Genomic DNA, 16,983 nt, shown 5'->3' on the forward strand with positions numbered 1-16,983 from the left:
TCTTATCATGGAAATGTGGGAAAACACTACACAGTCAGTTAATTAAAAGTTTTATTTAATAAGTGAGCAATTAATGGGGACCTCACTCATTTGCTTAGGGGGTGTATTCTGGCCCATAGATTCTGGTTTCAGGATAATTTTGAAACTATTGTTTCCCAAATAAATACTCTGTCTTTTGTTTGCTCTGCATCCCCCCCCCAACAAAAAAGAAAAAAGTGCAAAAGGGTAGGACTCCAATCATATAACCAGGTGGTGACTGTGATACTCATGAAGCCTCCCCTCATCACCAGGGACACCCCTTTACTAAACTCTTCACTGTCAGATGGACTTCATCTTTGAAGCCCCGAGGTGGTCCCATCCAGTGATAATGGTCATTGAATTGGAAATGTAATTACATGATTATTAATCATTTTTTTTCCCTCCAGATTGAAGAAAAACTGAAAAAGTCCATGGGGAACTTCTTCTTGTTGTGACAATTGGAAAAGGCTGTGGAACTTGCACTTAGATGAGAAGATTGATTCCAGGTGAGTTTCCTGGGGATGTGAGGGGAGGGGAGGGCAGTTGGTTTCATTTTTTAAAGACTGGAATTTTCTGTTTCCTTTGGAGGCCTTAATTAACTTTCTGGACCATGAGCCATGCCTTCATAGAACACAGAACTGATCAGATTTCCAGTGCTTGACCCACGGAGCAGTGATGGTAAGTGAACGTCTTTGCTAACATTCTGAGATTGATATTGTGACAAGTGAAGTGTGGCCTGGAAATCTTTTCCATCACTGAGAATGTACAGTGTTTGTCACGGTGATTGCCCTGGTCTAGCCCTCCTCCCAGAGCTTCAGAAGCAGGAGTTCCCCCTCTGGTGACCAGAGGAAGGACTGGATCACTTGGATCACTTTCTAATATGAGCCACAAAGAGATGGGTGGGTTTGGGTGCCTGTTTCATGTTCACTGGTATCTGAAAGGCAAATCATATTCTGGGGATCCCTAGGGGGAAATCGTCTTACTTAAGTCTGTTGAGATAAGAGGAAAAAGCATGTTGCAACTTTCTTTTCCGTGGCCTAAAATCTTCAAGCTTGCAGATGATATCCAGCCAGGTAAATAGGTCTCATTTCAAGGGCCAACCTCACCTGAGTGGTAGGGGCTGCCTGAGGGCAGGGAGGATGCCAGGCCTTCCCTAGGCCCAAAGGGGAAAGTCCTGAGACTGTTGCTGATGTCTGTCGCTGATGTCTATCATGGGTGGTGGGCATGGGGGTAAGAGTGGCCTGGGGACGAAGCCACAGAATGTAAAGATTAATGTTTAGATTAAGGTAGAATTTCTGTGCTTTTTTCCCCTCACTTAGATTGTAAACTACTTGAGGGCAGGGTTTGGGAGTCGTTCATTTATAGTGCAGGTGACTGCTTCTTTTGGACAGCCTCTTCTCTTGCCCTATGCATGCTTTAAACACGGAGCAACTCTCTCATGCCCACCTCCCTCCAGAAGCCCCTCTCTGACCCTGCCAAGGCTCTCCAAAGGCATCGGGGAGGGGATTTCACTGAACGTCTCGTCCAAGGACAAGGAGTCCCATTGCTCACTCTCCGTCTGCATCTCCTCCGGATTATTTTGGGACTTGGGCTTGGCTGCGGGGAGTGCTAGCTTGACTCACAGGGCTTAATCCCATGGGAGTTTATTTTTCTCTTATAACAAGGATTCTGGAGGTGGGCTTCCCACGGGCAGCAGCTCCACCTTGGTGGAGGTTTTCCTGGCTTCCTCTGTCTTCGTGCTCTGCCATCTCTAGCACATGGCTTTCATGCTCAGGCTTATCATGTCATGGTAGCGAGAGGACTGCTTCCCCTGCGGGCCTCAGGTCCATATTCTGGAGGAAGGAGGGGAAGAGAGGAGAGCATGTCACGTTGCCAGTTAGCTGGTCCCTTTTTATCAACATCCAGCAGGTTTCTGCTTCCATACTTCCATCTCTCCAGGCAGAATTGGGTCACATGGCCGCTTCCAGCTGCACGGGAGTCTAGGGTGTTTCTGGGTTTCAGCAGGAAGGGCAGAGCACACACTGGCAGGCAACCAGCCAGGATAGGCACAGCCTCCCAGCCACCTCCTCATCTTGCCTCTGTGGCCTGAAGACATTCCCCACGCCTCCAGCCATGTTGATTCCAGACTCCCCTTCCCACCCCAAATATCCCCCCACTCTGGGGGGTCATGGAGGTGCCCTGCTCGGATCTCCTTGCTGGGGCACAGCTGCTGCACAGCCTCAGCTGCCTGCCTTTCGATTCCCCGCCATGTTCATGGTGAGACCACATTTCCCCTGTGTCCACCCGGCCCCTGACTGAGTGCAGCAGGGTCACTAGAGTTGGCCATTCCTCCTCAGCGTGGGACTCTTCTAACAGACAGCCTTTTCTCAGAGCCTTTCCATCAGCCTGGCCAAGGCTTTCCGGGAGCTGCCCTGAAGTCTAATTTTCCCTCCCCCCCCCACCGCCTCCTCTCCTGGGGGTTAGGCCCGCATCATGGTCTGAAGGCTCTTCTCTCCCCTCCTGCTTCCTCCCCTTTTATCCTTTACAGGCATTTCCCCTAAATAAACCTCTGCTCATCTAACGCTGTCTTGTTTTCTGCTTCTCGGAAGGCTGACACTGACTTGCCTCCCTTCCCACGTCTTCAGAGCCTTTCCCTTATGTGGAGAAATTTCACTCGCTGGGATCTCCAGTTTGCAGTGAGAGCCACATAGTTTTCCTGTAACCTCTTCATTACCCCTTGACTTCTAAAGAAGGTAGTGCCCGAGGTGGATTCTTCGTTTGAATTCTTTTAGGAATATTTCCCTTGCCACAAAATGAATCAGTCACGCTTATTGAGAGTTTGTTATGCAGCAGGTCTTGTTTTAAGTGCTGGGGGAGACTAAGATTTATCAGTCTGGGTCCCTGCCCTGCTGGCGTTCACAGGCTAGTGGATTTAGGGACGAGCCTTGCTTTTTCATTGGAAGGGGGTGTGCCCTGTCCACCTGCAGTCTCTCTAAACCCTGGGGTCCTATCCAGCATTTCTACCTCGAGCCTCTCTGCCACTTTCCTGGCAAATTACAGAAGAAGCAAAGCAGCTGTTGCCCCTGCAACCAGCACATCAAAAGTCCAGGTAACACGGGCTTGGTGTAACCATGGCAACCTTAATGGGGCACAATGACCCAGCATAAATCCAGCCCCAAGCTCACTGTAAAATGTGAGGGAGCTCTGTCTCTGCTCCAGAGCGTTTGGAGGAAAGGTGCCTTGCTCTCCGTGCATGCCCAGTAGGTTTCCCTAATACAACAGGAGCATCAGGTGATGCTACCCTCAGAGTGTAGAAGAGCAGGAAGCCCTGTTGTTAGTGCAGGATGGTTTTCCGTGGCCTGTGAACTGGGTTGATAGATTCATCTGGCCATTTATTTACATGCTCTGGATCTGCCTTGGGCTTGCTAAATAAAGCCAGATGGGCGCTCTAGCCGTGGAAGGAACATGGGACGTCTTATATGCAAATATGCATGTACAAGTGCGCAAAGTGCCATGCATGTGGATGAGTCAGAACTGCCCTGTGAGTAATTCCTTACATCTGTCTGTTGTCTCTTTTCACCTTGCATGGCTGGGAACGGCTCCATCGCTATGCCTACTGACGCCAGTGATACATTTTCTGCTCCCTTTGCTGAAACCTGCCTTCTTCATAGCCTCCAGGTTTTGCCCCAGGTGTCATGTGCTCAGAGTGGCCCTCCCTGGCTATTGTAGCAAGCCCCCAGCCCCCAGTGACCCTCTCTTCCATCACTCTGTCTCCCCCATAGTCCTTAACCTTTTCTGCATCTAACCTTTCTCATTTGTGTGCTTTTTTTAATAGATCTTCATTGGAGTATAATTGCTTCACAAGACTGTGTTAGTTTCTGTTGTACAACAAAGTGCATCAGCCATATGCATACATATGTCCCTATATCCCCTCCCTCTCGAGCCTCCCTCCCACCCTCCCTATCTTACACATCTAGGTCATTGCAAAGCCCCGAGCCGATCTCCCTGTGCTATGCTGCTGCTTCCCACTAGCTAACTATTTTATATTCGGTAGTGTATATATGTCGATGCTACTATCACTTTGCCCTAGTTTCCCCCTCCCTCGCCTTGTCCTCAAGTCCATTCTCTATGTCTTTATTCTTGCCCTGCCACTAGGTCCATCAGTACCTTTTTTTTTTAAAATTCAATATATATGTGTTAGCATACAGTATTTGTTTTTCTCTTTGAAAAAGGAACCCTCCTGCACTGTTGGTGGGAATGTAAATTGATACAACCACTATGGAGAACAGTATGGAGGTTCCTTAAAAAACTAAAAATAGAGCTGGTTTGTTTTTGTTCTCTATCGGCACTTGCATGTCACTTGCATGTCACTTGCATATCTATCGTGTTTTATCTCCTGAGCATCTAGCAAAGGGCCTGGCACAAAGTAGGTCCTCAATAAATACCCATTGAATGACCAATTGAATACTTTTTCCAGGCCCTTGGTGTCCAATAGTGGCAGCAGTATTTGGAATCCATAACCAGGGCAGTACAGGGAAGACCCCAATCTTGAAGGACTTTTCCCCTCCTTTTTCTGGAAGCTCCCCCTCTTGCCCCTCCAAGTGCCATGACCTTTAGATGTAGTTTGGCTGTAGACAGGCTGTCAGTTCTCACCTGTTGGAGAGAGAGCAGGGGAATCAGTGATTGAGGGGAAGTGGGGGGAGGGCAATGGAAAGGGGGTGGCTCCACTCTCCATCTTTTGGTGTTTATGCATATTTCTGAATCTTTATCCTATTATTAAAAAGGGCTCTGGGCTAAGTACAGCAAGCTGGGAGGTCGCAAGTAGAACCAGACAGATGTCTCTGTTTAACTCATAAGCTGATTACATCCTGCTGTGTCTCAAAAAATCAAATGAAAAATAAAAACTCCTCAACCCCTGCCTCTTCACACTTCATTTGACAAGACACGAGTCACGCTCCTTTGGTAATAGCCGTACCAAAAGAAAGGCTGGAAAGGCTTATTTCTACTGTTACTCTGCTGGGTTTTGACTTCCTTCCACAGTTGCAGTCCTGACAGGGGATCATCAAGGTTATCGAATGTTTTAATGGCTTTGGGCTGGAAGATAATTTATAAATGGGATTGACACCCTTCTGTTTAGCATGATGCTGGTGATACGACACTGTGACCAGGGCCTGGGTTAAATGCCCTGTGGCAGATGTTTTGGAGAGAAGACAATGGGATTGTCTCACATTCCTTTGACAAGTGACTACAGTCGTAGAATGACATTTGTACCAGTCCCAGTGACGCTGCATGTTGGTTGAGCCTGACCCTTGCCTTCTCCCTGATTAGAGAGGCCAGCATGCAGGCAATCTACCTGGAGAGCTGGGAAGTCCATTCCATCAGGATGGATGGGGAGGGGCTGGCAGCCTCTTTAGCAGCACCTCTGCCAGCCTGCTCTTGCCCTCTGCCACCCCTCCACCTGCATCCGGTTGTTATGGCTGGATGGTAATGGCTTGGTCCCTTGGCGAGGACTGCTCCCTCCTTTGGGTTGAGCTCTCCGGCTCTTGAGAGTTCCAAAGGCTTTACTCTGCCACTCACTCCCCTGTGCTTGTGGTCCTGGAGCAGACAGGCTTGATTGGTCCTTGCTGAGGCTGATGTGATGAACTCTCAGCCTCTGTCCCCAATCATGTCATTTTCTAGGTGCTTTGGAGTTATTGAATGGTTTCTTTTTCTGGCTTTACTTGTCCCTTCAGCTATGATCTTCACTTTCCTCCTCTTCTGGCAGCCAAAGGCTTTTGATGTCAAGCCTACTTTCCCGAAATCTGATGAAAGGCACAGAAGCTGAACTGTCACCCAGTGTCGGGGATCAGGTGTTGCTTGCTCCCCCAGTGACTCTTCCTGTTCTTCCAGCAAACAATTTTGGAACTGCTTAATTGCTCAGAGCCCATCTGAATTCTCCTGGTGTGAACAGGGCTGTATTCTTGATCACATTAAGACATTTAAAATGGACTTCAGGGATTTCCCCGTGAGCACCTACTTTGTCTCATTGCCAGGGGCAAGGGTCTCCTTGGCTCTCCATTGAAGGGTGAGATTAATTTTCTCTGCAACGTCTTTAAGTCTCAGGGGTGGTGAAATTGTGATGGTTGGCTCTGTACTGGGAAACCTTGAGAAGACTCGTGGGCTTGAAGTATAGAGGTAAGACCAAAGAGGGGGTAGAAGCCATTGGCATGTGAGATTGACAGTTGATGAGCTGCGTCCACACACATGTCCTTGGGAACATAATTCTTATGGTTCTGCTGTTTCCTGACAACAAAGTAGGACAAAGTGAATCAAGTGTGTGGTGTCAGGTATTGGACATTGGAGTTAGGTGAAGGCAGAGAAAATCTGTGCGAGATCTCTGAGGTTGGATTTGTGTGGCGGGCATTATTCAGTTTAGCTTCAAGACAATGGTGTTTTTAGGAAGAAAAAGGAAGAACTATAGCCTAAACGTGTCCAGTGTACCAACAAATATTCTGATGCTTAATTTAAAAAAATACTTTTTATTAATTGAGCTCCTACTGTTTCTTAAAGAACTTTGCATGTATTATCTCCAATCATTACAAAAGCCATTCAGGCTGGTGGAATTATCTCCACCTTACAGGTAAGACCCAACACATTGAACAGGTCCAAGGGGACGTCTTGATGCCCAGCCTTGCCCATCTGAGCAAAAGGCACTGCTCTCCCCTTGTAGAAGTTGCAAAATTGGCTGTTGTCCCAAATTTCCTCCCCCTTACCCTGACCTTCAGTCTGTGAGTGTGTGTCAATTCCACCTCATCCCTGGGACTTGTACATTTCTCTGTTTCCACTTTTACTAGCCTCATCCACATCTGCATGGTCTTCTGAGTTTGTCTCTTGCCCCTCCAAATGTCTTCTCCACTCAGCATCAGAGCAGTCTTTACAAAACACAAACCACCCACGGTACTCGACTGCTTAAGATTCTTCAAGGACTCGCCATTCCCAGCCCGCCCCTTCTGCCCCATCCTATCTGGTTTCCTTCTCACCCACCTCCCATTACACCCCCCTTCCACTCTGAAGCATGCCCCCATGTAGTCTTCCTGCGTTGGTTTCCCCTGCCTCAAGCACTCTGCGTCCTCCTTCTCCCAGGTCAGTGCCTCTTCTTCTTTAGGTCCTGTCAGAAGCCTCCTTGGGCTCCCTTGTTATTCTCCATCAGTGGATTCATTTTAATTTCCTCACGTTCAGAATGGGGCTGTGAAATCTCCATTTTGACTAGCTCCCTCGACCCTATGATTCTAATGCAGGTGGTCCATTACTTCCATGGAAAACGTAAGGGCAGTTTTCTTACATGCTGCTACAGCTCAAGACAATTTTTTGAGAAATGCAAGCAGAAAAGGAGTCCTCTTTGGGCAGTGCCTGTAGAAAAGCCAAGTGAGATAAGAGACTTTCTGTGTCCTTGATAATATGTAGGAAGTATTATGAAAACCAAAACATTATGTTACTATGCTTGACCTTCCAGTTAGGCACCAGGCTTGACCCCAAATGTTTTTTAGACACTTCCCCAAGGCCTCATTCTTTGAACCTCAACAGGTAAAAGTAGCCATGTACTACTTTTAGGTTATGTACGTAAAGATAGTTGCAAAGGTGGTTTGGATAGCAGCTGTATATTAGGAGTGTTTGATCTCTCAGGGTGACAGCTGTGGCGGGGTTGCTGGTTGTGGAATGGATGTGTTTGGATGTTTGTCATGTGGTCTCATTACCCTCGGCAGCCCTGAGCCCAGGTAACATTGGACTGGTGTGAACCCTGCTGCACAGACTTTCCAATCTGGCAGCTGTTTGGACATTTCTCATTTTCAGTTGACAGATTCGATGCTGTCCCACAGCAATGAATTCTAGAACTACACTGATGCCACCAAAGATCTGGAAAATTTTTAGTGTCCCCAAAGGACCTGTGCAGTTTTTGGAAGAGGGGAAATAAAAGGTTATTAAAAGAAGATTATCACACAAAAAGTGCAGTAGACACCAGGGATTTCTTCAGTTCTTTGTTTATTCCTGTTATTTGGAATCCAGGGAGATGGTGGTTTGCCATAGTGAGTTGAGTTTTCTGAACATGGTCTTGATTTTTAATTGATGCCTTTCCTTCAAAGGGTTCCATTTTTGTCAAGTTTTATGTGTAAGCCTAAGCTTGGATTTTTTTGGATTTCCTTATTAAAGTAATGAGGAAGAAATAAAATATATTGATATTTATATGTACACAAATGCACATACTTCTTCAAAAACAACAAATGCACATACTTCTTCAAAAACAACTTTCCTTCAAGTCATCTATTCCTATTCCATCTATTTCCTTCAAAACATCTTCAAGTCAAACTATTTTTCCTGTATTCCAAACATAAAGGAGAAATTTGTTCAAAAAAGAACCAACTGTCCTTCTCACTGATTCTCCCTCTTTATTTCCCATCTGTCCTCCCAAGGACCTTTACTGAGTGTTTTTCTTTGCGTCTATCTTGTTCACAGTTGCATACATAGAAAGTAGGATATCATCTGGTATAGTCTCTGCCCTCACTGAGTTTACAGTTTGGGAATTGGGGTGAGGGAGGGGGAGATAGGCATTTAATAAATTATTTAAGAAATGATTACGTTTTCATAAATACTATGAAAAAATACAAGATGCTGTGAGAGCTCTTTACAGAGGGTCAGGAAAGCTTCCTTGAGAAGGTGCCATTTAAGCTGAGACCTGAGGGACGATGAGGGGTTGGCTGAGTGACCCTGAATAGGGGCCCAGCATTCCATGCAGATATCAACAAGCAGCATGTGCAAAGGCTCTGGGGCAGGAAGCACAGAGCATTTGAGCAAACAAAAGAAGGCCAGTATGTTAAGGGAGACATTTGCAGGGGTCAGACCTATGCAGGCCTCTGTAAGCCAAAGCCAAATCTGTGTACTTAATTCTAAAAGCAGTAGGAAGCCATGGGAACGTTTATGCAATGGTTTGTGTTTTTAAAAGCGCGTTCTAATGTTGAAGCTAATTGAAGAGAGTCAAGAGTGAGGAGTGGGAAGACTGGCCAGGAGGCCATTATAGCTGAGTCATGAAATCATGGTGGTTTGAAAGGGTAGTGAGGTGGGAGAGTAAAGAATATATTGGAGAAATGTCCAGCAGGTAAAATTCATGACTGAGGGAGAAGGAGGTGTCAGAATGACTCCAGCATTTCTTCTTTGAACGTACAGAAATGCCATTTTCTATGATGGGGAACCTGGAGACGGTTGGAGGTGGGGAAGAAGGCCAGTTTGGTTCTGCGCTTGTGGAGCTGAAGCTGCTTTGTCACCCCGGTGGAGCTGTCGAGAAGGCAGGTGTTGTGTGAGACTGTGCTTGGAACACAGATCTGTCCCAGAAAGATACATTTTGGAAATTTCACCATTTGCTAGAACAAGTTTTTCTTGACTCTGAATGTCCCTTACCTAAAGAACATTACCACTTCAGCTGCAATGCAGGATTCACAAAAGTGCCAAACACTTGTTCCACCAGCTTGGACTTTGAATAATAGGTGTCTGAAACCCCTTCAAAGTGGACGAGAGAGAGAGAGAGAGAGAGGGTGAAAGAGACCCTGACACATACAATTAACCATCACCATCGGACACTAGAGTCTACAGAGCTGGGGCAGCAGGCAGTGGTCACGAGGCACCGTGGTACCAGGGCTTGTCATGAGCTAGGGAGAGGATGAAGACAGCCCATCTGAAGTCTCATCTAGAGAATGATCCACAGGTTTCAAAAGTCAATGGAGAGCCAGGTAAGCAACCTCCACGGAAAGAGAAGAATGATACCAGAGATGAGCAGGGAAAAGCCCTGAGTCAAGTATTCAGAGAGGCTGGTAGGGCAAATTAATAGAAACCAGCCTGTGAAATGCCCAGGATACGGGTCATAAATACATGATGCTGGGAGGGTAGCAGGTCCATGCCTCCTAAAAACTCTCCCGGGAGGAAAAAATTTTAACTGTTGCAACTCTAATAGATTTTCAAAATGATCTGAAACCGCTACATAAATTGTGAAATGTAGTGCCTAGTTCTATTTGTATTGCCACAGTGTAAAAAGCATACTCCTCCCAGCCATCAAAATAGCAAAGCAAAGGAGAAAAGGAAGGGTTTTGTTTGGACATTGGAAAGGGTCTTTCACTGGCTGACTCTATCCTTTTACTCTCTCTCTCCCCTCCCCACCCCCCTGATCCTTCTCCCTACATAAGCCCCTCCCCCAACCTCCCTCTTCACTCCTTCTGCCATGTGAGTTAACATTTCTGGGAGATTCTGGAATAATTAGGTGGAGTCATAAGAGACAGAAATAGCTGTGTTGTGGTGCAAAGTGAGAAATCACGGTTAAAGACCGTGACGTGTGTGATGGTGGAGGGCACTGTTAGTCTCGGTACATACTGAGGCAGCCTTCTGCTTCCCCTGCCTCTCCCCCAAGAACTTCTTATTTGTTTATTTAGAGAAGGTGGGTGCCTGGGTGAGAGAAGGTGAGTGTACTTCACTGTAAAGCGTGTTCATATTGACTCGGTGCATAAATTCATTTTTCTTTCTTTTTTTCAGTTACAAAATTATGAGACCCCGGTTAGATTCTCAAAGCTGTGTTTTCCTGGCCATGTTGTCTTGGGTGAGTCACTTAGTCTTCCTGATTCTCGGTTTACTGAAAATCTGAGATGACAGTGGTAATCCCTGTCCTACCTTCATGACAACTTTTAAAAATTGAGGATTAAATGAAATGACACATGTAAATTCTTTATAAAGTAATTAGTTATTGTTATTCCCCTTGACATGAATTTGAATTCAGTTGCATATACAATAGAACTATAGAAATATGGGTTAAAAAAACGTAAGAAAGCAATGCAATGAACACTAAGGAGGGCAACTGCATATAGCAGAATCTGAGGCCAAAGAGAGTTCTTATCAGCACTGAGTGTTGAACTTCCTAGCAAACGAGGCATAAAGGGAAATAAGCTCCTGCTTGGTATTTCAGCAGGAGTCATCAAATTTTTACCAGAAATTACAGCTGGTAATTGTATGCCCTGCTTCTAGCTTAGGGTAGGCTCAAAATATTTGCTGAATTGAACAAATTCAAATAAGACCTTGTCTTTAGCCTAGCGGGAAGGAGTTTGTCATGTGTATCCTCGTATATTAAGGGACCACATACAACACAAGGGGCCAGTTTCCAAAAGCTGCTTTAGCAGTGGTACAGAAATTGTATTCTTAGGACCATCTCTTTTATTGACTCCCATTGTTTGGTCAGTTAATCATTTCTGGGGCACTGTTTGCTACGGACACTGCACCAGTTCTCTGCAGAGGGAAAGGAGAGCGGTAAGGACCCAGACTTTCAAGTTCTAGAATGTAACCCAGAAAAATACTCCCTGTGGGCACAAAAAGATACGCACAAAAAAGTTTACAGTGGTATTGTTTGTGTAACAAGGAAAATGGATACAATGCAGAAGTCCTTCCGTAGAAGAGTAGGTAAGTAAACTATAGGACCTCCCAAAGATGGAGTACTGTGCAACTGTTAAAATGAGTAAGGCAGAGCCACGTACTTCATGAGGGAAGTGTGCTCCTGTCTTATGCTACTTAGTGGTAAAAGCAGTTTGCAAAACAGCATGTAGGTGATGGTTTCATCTTCAGGAAAAACTATAATTATTAATAATTTATATTTTTTGATACACAAATTGTTGACAAAATACGCACCAAACTGGCAGTGGTTATCTTGTGACAGAAAGATTCTGGGGGAAGTTTCATTGCCTACACTCTGTATCTCTCTGAGATGTGAATTTTATATTGCCTTGTATTACATGTGTTATCAGAAGGAGCAATAAAGATACTAAGTACTGTGCAGGGAGCTGTGGATAACATGTATAAGTTACTGTCCCCACCCTTGTAAAGGTCAAAGTCCAGTAGGGGAGAAAGCCACTGAAGGAATGATGCCGTCATGTGAGCCCTGCAGTGATAGAACTGTGTCTAGGGGGCACAGGTGCCATGGGGAGGGGCAGGGTGGGGGAAAGGGTGATTGGAAGGGCATTGCAGGGAAGTTGATCCTGAGCATGGTCTGGAAAAACACCCAGAGTGACCATGACCAGGAAGCTACATCAACAAGTGCCCAGTGAGGATTCAAAATGGTCACCAGCATATTGGTAGCTCAGGAGGTATCTCCGTCCCTGGGACATTCTGACTCATGAAATGCCACAGGAGGCCAGACGATGGAGGGGACACTTTAAAGACACATGTTCTAAGTGAGTCACAGAGGGTCAACTCCAGTTTTCTACAGGCCAGTCACATGGTTCTGCGCATTCCCCCGTTTGAAAGAACTTGGCATTAAATCAGAGCTTAGTTGGTGATCTAAGGATGAATTTCGATAATCCTAATTAATCCCTAAGCTTCCTGCATCACATTGTTCTTAAATCTTGACTTTATAGTCCACAGGTAAGACCCAAGTGTCATCAGAGCGTATATTTATTCTGAGATGAAGTCACCAAGATACTTTGATTGATAGCAGGGTGAAGGACAGGGCCTCAAGTTTCTTACTGACAGAAAGAACATGTTTTCCCAATGTCTTCACATTTGTTTATCCCATGAAGAGCTTTGGCGGACACGTTGGTGACCTGCCTCTGTTTTCTCTGGTCTTTAGAGTTGATCTTCCTGGCACTGCATTCCCCCCAGAAAGCTGCTTGTTAGACTTTGGCATCCTGACTTGGGAGGTGGTTAGGAAACAGTTCGGGATGGAGTGAGTCCAATGTGAGCTGTCTCTCTCCAACCCTATTCTCGTGCAGAAGAACTAGAGATGGAAAAGGAGAGAGAGAAATGGGAAGGGTGGGCCGACTGAGTCAAGGACTGCTCGCCAAAAGGAGCTGTTCTCACCAGAGCCTTACATCCCGGCTGATTGGGGATCTTTATTTCCTCCCAGTTTTGCTTCCACTGGCTGACCCCATACACAGGCTCTTGGACGCCATTTGATCAGTAAAGTGTGTGTTGGACGGTGCTCATATCTCTCTTGGTAACCTATATACATGCCTTTTAGAGGCATGTATATAACTTTCTGTCCCCCAGTAAACTTATTAATGCGTATAACATACATTTAGAAAGGTACACAAATCATAAATGCATCACGTGATGAATATTCACAAACTGAACATACCTGTCGAATCAGCTCCAGATCAAAACACAGAATATTATCAGCACCTTGGATGCCACCCGCCCTACTGACACAGATTACCCACAACCCTGCCTTATAATGCCTCAGATCAGTTTTACCCGTTTTTGAACTTCAAATTATACTTTTGTGTGTTTCTGATTTATTTGGTTCAACATCATGCAATTGTATTTTTATGAATACTCACCTTACTCTTGATGGACATCCTGGTTATTTGAATTTTTGGATATTACTATGGTACGATGAACATTCTTGTACATGTGTTTAGGTGAACATATGTACCCATATCTGCTGGGTATGTTCTTGGGAGTAAAGTTGCTGGGTTGTAGGAATGCATATGTTCAATTTTAGCAGCTACTGCTAAATGGTTGTTCAACATAGTTGTACTAATTTGTACTTTTACCAGCAGCAGTGTGTAAGAGTCTCAGTTGATTTACATCCTTTCCCACACTTGGCATGGTTTGCCTTTTTCATTGTAACCATTCTGGTGGGGGCATGGCGGTATCTGTAGCTTTTTAATCTTGCTTTTCCCTGATGACTAACTGAAACCAATCCCCTTTTCATCTACGTTAGCTAATTTAGATATTCTCTTTTGTGAAGCACCTGTTCAAGACTTTGGCCTATTTTATTGGGCTGTCTTTTACTTAATGATTACAGGATTTCTTTATATATTTTGGATGAGTCTTTTGTTAGATAAGTGTATTGCAAATACATATATCTGTGGCTTTAAAAAAAATCTCTTAACGATGTCTTTTGATGAAAAGTTCTCAATTGCAATGTAGCGTAATTTATCAATCTTTTCCTTTATGGCTAGTGCCTTTTTAAAAAAATATATTTTAAAATATTTATTTATTTATTTTTTGGCTGCATCTGGGCTTAGTTGTGGCACACGGGATCTTTCGTTGTGGCATGTGGGCTCTTCACTGCAGTGCACAGGCTTCTGTCTAGTTGTGGCTTGCAGGCTCATTAGTTGTGGCACGTGGGCCTAGTTGCCACACAGCATGTGGGATCTTAGTTCCCTGACCAGGGATCAAACCAACGTCCCCTGCATTGCAAGACAGATTCTTAACCACTGGACCACCAGGAAGTCCCCTGGCTAGTGCTTTTTGTGATACTGGTTAAGACATCTTTGTCTAGTCTAATGTAATAAAAATACTCTCTGTGTTTCCTTATAAAAATCTTACGTTTTTCCCTTCAGCATTTAGGCCAACTGTTCATCTGAAACTGATGTTTGTGAGTGGTGTGTGGTAGGGGTCATGTTTCCCCATATGGATATCCAATTGAATTAGCGCCCGTAATTTAAAAGAGTGGCCTTTCCTACTGTGCTGCGTATTCACTTTTGTTACAGCCCAGATGACTGCATCTTTGTGTGTTTATGTCCCTAGACTGTCTTCTGTGTCTTTGGTCAGTTTGTCTGTTCTTATGCCAATACCACCACACTGTCCTAATTACCGAAGGTTTGACTTCAGGTAATATAAGTCCTTTGTTGTTATTCTTCAAGGTTTTTTCTTTGCACATTTCCATATAGATATAGAATCACTTGTCAATTTCCAAAGGAAAACCTGCTGGAATTTTGAGTGAGATTACTCACAACTGGTAGATTAATTTGGAATTTGACATCTTTTCGACATTGGCTCTTCCAGTTCACCAACATGATATAGCCCTCCATTTATTTGAGTTTTCTTTACCTATTTCATAATGTGTTGTAGTGTTCAATGTAGAGATCTTTTAATTTGTTTCATTTTTCATTGTATTTTCTCTTTTATTGGTCAGTTGTCCTAGGAGTTTATCCGTTTTATTAATCTTTCAAAGTTGAACTTTTGGATTTGCTGATTGAAGCCATATTTTTCCCCCTTTTTCCTTTTGCAGTAATTCTAGATTTACAAGAAGAATTGTGAAGATAGTACAGAGAGATCTCACATATTTTCCCCTCAGTTTCCTCTAATGTTAACTTGTTATATAACCATGGTAAGTTTTTTACAACTAAAAAATTATTGTTGGCACAATACTGTTAACTATATTGTAGACATTTTTTCATATCCCCCAAGTTTTTCTGCAAGTATCCTTTTTTCCCCCCTGTTCCTGGATCCAATCCAAGATACCACCTTACATTTATTTCTCATGTCTTTCTAGTCTCCTCCAGCCTTTGACAGTTTTTTTGGGTTTTCCTTGTCTTTCGTGACCTTGATACTTTGGATGAATGCTGGTGAGGTATTTTGTAGAGTGTCTCTCAATTTGGTTTTGTCTGCTATTTTCTCATAATTAGACTAAGGTTATAGATTTTGGGGAAAGATACCTCAGAAATGATAACTCATTACATCAGTTTGTGGGTTACATGATGTCAGTATGACAAGACGCTGGTGTTATTAACTTTGATCACTTCGTGAAGGTAGTGTCTGCCAGGTTTCTACACTGTAAAATTGCTATTTTTCCCTTTCCATACTTTGTCCATTAGAAGTGAGCCACTAACAGCTGTCACTCAAGGTGAGGGAAAGTAAACTCCACCTTCTAAAGGGAGAAGTGTCAAAGAATTTGTGGACGTGTTAAGATTTCCACAGTAGTTAACAAAGATTTTAGGAGACATACTTTGAGGCTATGCAAATATCCTGTTTCTCCTTAAAATTTCACCCATTAATTTTAACACTCATTAAAGGATATTGTCTGCAGCAACTATGACTGTAGTGTTCTAATAGTGTTTTTCTGTTTCTCTCATTCCTTATGTTTTTTTACATTGGAATTTTTCTGTAGTACACGATTGTTAACTATAGGTACAATGTTGTCCAGCAGTTCTCTAGAACTGATTCATCTTGCTTGACTGAAACATTTTGCCCAATGACTAGAACCCCTCCCTGTTTCCTCCTCCCCCAGCTCCTGGCAGCTACCATTTCACTTTTTGATTCTATGAAATTTGACTATTTTGCATACCTCATGTAAGTGGAATTGTGCAGTATTTGTCTTTCTGTAACTGGTTTATGTCTCTCTCTTTTTTAAAGCAGTTTCTTACTTTATAGAACTGTGAGATGCTTCAGGCCCTTTATTGGGAAATGGTATTTAGAAACCAAGATCTGGGTATTATCTGTGCTCATTGCCACTGGGATGTCATTGATTCTAGGCTTTCTGAGTGGACAGAGCTAGGAAATGATATATACAGCATACACATACACACAGATCTATGGATCTTACTCTTTCATATCTACATTTACTTCTGTGTTCATTTGTATATGTGTTTGAATAAATCAAGAGTTTCTACTGATATCTCTGACTCAAATCCAGCAGGGCTCATTTTAGACACCCCCCCACCCCCCCACTTGTGGTTTATCTTCTTTTTCTCATAGTGAAAAACATGGTTCTCATTATGTTCAATGTATTTATTTATTGTTCAGTCCTAGTATATAAGTAGTTTTAGACTTGTTAACCTATGCCCCTGTGAGACAAATTTACCAACTATAATACTCTGCCTTTATGTCTTTAGCATTACAGTATCTAGATAAAACCCTGTTTTTCTAGAGGTTGTGTCATAAATCAGCTTCATTTGTCACACGTGTAAAGTTTAATCAGGAAAAACTTGTGATCTTGGTGGAGCAGATTATGAATCCAATAATATATTGGAAAGGAGGTTAGGCAAGGCCTCTCCTTTTCTCAAGATTCTGACCAGCTGGAAATAGACACAAGTTGCCAAATAGGAATTGGGTCTAGTATCACATTCAATACTGATGAAGATGCATTGCAGAATACAGTGGGACAGCTTCCTCTCAAGGGGAAGTCACAGCTGTTCTGAGGCAGAGGTAGAAAACAGTGGATCTGACTTGCAGTGGGATAGGATGAGTAGAAGGTGG

General features: G+C 43.9%; 1 long non-coding RNA gene across 1 annotated transcript; it reads left to right on the top strand.

Annotated features, from left to right (window-relative positions):
• The first annotated feature begins 388 nt into the window (after nt 1-388).
• Nucleotides 389-9,717, top strand: LOC125961012 (uncharacterized). Its single transcript, XR_007471308.1, has 3 exons — nt 389-524; nt 607-696; nt 9,196-9,717. It is a non-coding gene; the product is annotated as an uncharacterized LOC125961012 (long non-coding RNA).
• The last annotated feature ends 7,266 nt before the right edge of the window (nt 9,718-16,983 follow it).

Source organism: Orcinus orca, chromosome 14 (assembly GCF_937001465.1).
Source record: "Orcinus orca chromosome 14, mOrcOrc1.1, whole genome shotgun sequence".
Classification (NCBI taxonomy): Eukaryota; Metazoa; Chordata; class Mammalia; order Artiodactyla; family Delphinidae; genus Orcinus; species Orcinus orca.